General features: G+C 35.4%; 1 long non-coding RNA gene across 1 annotated transcript; it reads left to right on the forward strand.

Annotated features, from left to right (window-relative positions):
* Positions 1-1,160: 1,160 nt before the first annotated feature.
* On the forward strand, positions 1,161-2,150 carry LOC129758047 (uncharacterized). The gene is made up of 3 exons (XR_008739874.1): positions 1,161-1,367; positions 1,465-1,557; positions 1,629-2,150. It is a non-coding gene; the product is annotated as an uncharacterized LOC129758047 (long non-coding RNA).
* The last annotated feature ends 1,722 nt before the right edge of the window (positions 2,151-3,872 follow it).

Genomic DNA, 3,872 nt, shown 5'->3' on the forward strand with positions numbered 1-3,872 from the left:
ATAAAGGCGATTTTCGTAATACATAGCAAGTATGTGGTATAACTGTCCTACATCGCACGATAAAGCGCCTTTATTTATACAACTCAAACGATTTATCGACTTATAACTGTAGTTTATCGATATTTTTGCTATTACAGTACTTGCTCGCAAATCGAACTAGTTTGGACCGAAGGGTGCGTTCGATAGCCGAAAACAATCTATCACTGAATACGAAGAATATGTGCTACAGAGGTACTTACGTATAAATGCGGATTGCTAGTAATCTCAGAGGCGAATAAGCGGATTGTAACAAGATCGATTATTTGTTGTACACATCCGAAGGTTTTGTCCGGTGAATAAATTTGATAGACGTGTTCCAGTTGATGAACGCCTTGCAAAAAGTGAACTCGTAGTGAGTCGAATGGCGGGAATTCGTTAAGAATCTTTGCAGGCCTTCGTCGATAAGCCAATTTGTAACCGGCAGTTTCACTGTCGCTACTGCATAAAAAAAACTTGTTATAAGATGCCAAGCACACATCCTCGGTACCGATTAGAGATTTTAAAAACATTCTTCAAGAGGTAGGTATGTTTAATTGCAATGATCTCTGGAAACAACTATAAATTAAAAGTTTTTTTTTTAACAAATTTTATTGGTTATTACCTTAGATAATTTGATGTATATGTTGGACGATGAACTAATTTTTTTTGAATATTTCAGTATTGAAACTCGTCAATTTTTAATTGATTGTTATACTTGAACCGCAAATATTCTATTTATAAAAACAAACTGATTGTTATTATGCAACATGCAATGCTGTGCACGTTCAAGGTTAAAACTAGCATCGTTCAATCGTAGGCAGAAACTGGGTTCTATCGATTTCTACCCACAAGTAGAAGTTCAATGCGCCAATATTTTGGTCGAAACAAGTCAGCCTCAATAACAAAGGAATGCGAAACAGACGATGATAAGCGCATTTGTATTAGTGAGTAATAGACAAGAAACAGCTGATCAACTGTATACCTGTTTCTACTACAATGTAGTAACTACATAGATTCGAACAAGTTTCATTGAACACACCTACTGTTAGTTTGTTTGGCCTGTACACGCACACGCTCATATTTTTTTAACCAGAAATGATTGTTTTTCATACATTTTTTGGTATTTTTAGTAGAACTGCTAAAATTGCTGTTTTTTAACCGTTATGAATTGTTCAATTTTAACCATTTTCCGAGTTCATGAAGAAATTTTTGATTATGGTTGAAATTCAACAAAAAAATGCGTGAAAAAACAGTCGCCATGTTTGCAATCGCAGAAGTGTTTGTTTTGTTTCTGGTTCCGCGTTGGACTTAGATTATATAAATCTCCTGAATTAAAGATAATACAAACTGTAAGTATTTTGCTTGACAATACCGGTTAATTAAATTTAAAAAAAAATGTTTTCAGATTGAACATCAAAGTCACTCTCTTTTAAATTAAATTTTCAGATGAAAGTTGGAGCAAATATGGGTTATGTTATCTGGAGTCGGAAGCAGCAGCAGTCCCGCCGAAGACAGCTCCAGCTGCCGTCATATGTTAGGGTAAGTACATGCCATTTTGGAAATCTTTGTCAATTGTTCCGAGATCAATAACCATGTTAAATTAATTACAGAATGTTCCGAAACTCTCTACGTTTGCTGCATCAGAAGGTTCCGAAAATATGCTGGGAATCACCGGCACTAGAATCACAGAAGAGCGGGAAACTGAACATCGCAGGAAAGGCAGCACCGCATCATCCGTAACTGTGATAGCAGTGCCGAAGCAATCATTCCCCCGGCCGGCTAAACTTTCTTCCGCTAATGCAACTTAGTAGTGCCAGTAGACCACTCTTTTACTAGCATCAAGCAGATACCAGTGAGGGCAATCAAAAATCAATGTTTAATATAAAAAAATCTGTTGAAAATCTGATTGATTGATTTCTTTAATTCTGTTTCCATTCCATTCATATTTTAAAACGAATATTTCCTGCTAATTTCGTCCCATTTTTGCTTTTCCGACCATGCTTGAAAAATAACCATTATCCAAGTTCTCTGTGAAATCTCATTTTATGAGTTTTCAGTGAAAACTCATAAAATGACTTAACCCACAAAACTGCCATTATGGTTATTTTTCAAACATTAATGGTTCAACGTGGCCCAGCGTGCAGAATGTTTAGTAGGTTAAAAAAATAGATTTTAAACACAATTCAAAACATGGCATAACATTTAAAAAAGATTTAAATGTCAAATATTTACTAATGAAAATGAAAATAATCATTGGAAAACACAATAAGAAAAGTACTACAATATTTTAACTGCAAAGCTTATTGAATATTAATTCAAACATGAAAACGATTGTTTAGAAACGTATAAACAGAGGTGCAAAGCATCGCATCATTTTGTAAGCAACGTTTGACTTTTTCCCGACCACATCAAACTAACTTCATCTTCGGAAGCGTCGGCTTGCGAACATAGCACGCCGACTTTTGATTGTAAATGAACGCATCGCAACGACGCTGTGGCACGATTGGTTCAAATGACTGCATCTCTTAAGTTCATTCCGATGCTTTGCGAACAGTTCGCCTACTGATTTTAAGGCGACGTCAACCGAAGGATCCGTTCGTTTGAATTTATCGGGGATAAGTACAAACGACCTTATCGAGATAGGGTCGTTTGAACATTCAATTGAATGTTCACTTTTGAACGTTCAATTGTATGTTCGTCTGATGCGTTCGGCAGCCTAAGGCAAGACGCCGAGCCGTGTTAGGATGGGATGGATTATCGATATGGTGCATTGCTTGCGTGTGGTGTTCGGACGTCGCTCGACGATTGAGGGTGTCGGGTGTCTTGTAGCGCGCGGATGACTAGGTAAAGAGAATGAGGCGCAGTTACAGTTTACTTTAAAAGTCCAATTTTACTGAATAAAATGCAAACCGCCCAACTACGGTTGGGCTTGTAAGAGATTGTTTATTCTTTTTCAATCCAATTTGCGGATATTGGCTGTTTGCTTTAGTTCTGAACCTTAAACTAAAGCAAACCATCATTATCCGCGAAATTTAATTTCAGGTTCAGTATGCATGAAAATCTGTTTTCAGATTTCAGATTCCCATTTCAGATTCAGATTTCAGATTCAAATTTCAGATTCAGATTTCAGATTCAGATTTCAGATTCAGATTTCAGATTCAGATTTCAGATTCAGATTTCAGATTCAGATTTCAGATTCAGATTTCAGATTCAGATTTCAGATTTCAGATTCAGATTTCAGATTCAGATTCAGATTTCAGATTCAGGTTTCAGATTCAGATTTCAGATTCAGATTTCAGATTCAGATTTCAGATTCAGATTTCAGATTCAGATTTCAGATTCAGATTTCAGATTCAGATTTCAGATTCAGATTTCAGATTTCAGATTCAGATTTCAGATTCAGATTTCAGATTCAGATTTCAGATTCAGATTTCAGATTCAGATTTCAGATTCAGATTTCAGATTCAGATTTCAGATTCAGATTTCAGATTCAGATTTCAGATTCAGATTTCAGATTCAGATTTCAGATTCAGATTTCAGATTCAGATTTCAGGTTCAGATTTCAGATTCAGATTTCAGATTCAGATTTCAGATTCAGATTTCAGATTCAGATTTCAGATTCAGATTCAGATTTCAGATTCAGATTTCAGAATCAGATTTCAGATTTAGATTTCAGATTCAGATTTCAGATTCAGATTTCAGGTTCAGATTTCAGATTCAGATTTCAGATTCAGATTTCAGATTGAGATTTTACATTCATATTTCAGAATCATATTTTGATTTAGATTTCAAATTTCAGATCCTGATTCAGATATCGGATTCAGGTTTCATATTAAGTATTCAGTTTTAGAATT

Source organism: Uranotaenia lowii, chromosome 3 (genome assembly GCF_029784155.1).
Source record: "Uranotaenia lowii strain MFRU-FL chromosome 3, ASM2978415v1, whole genome shotgun sequence".
Taxonomy (NCBI): Eukaryota; Metazoa; Arthropoda; class Insecta; order Diptera; family Culicidae; genus Uranotaenia; species Uranotaenia lowii.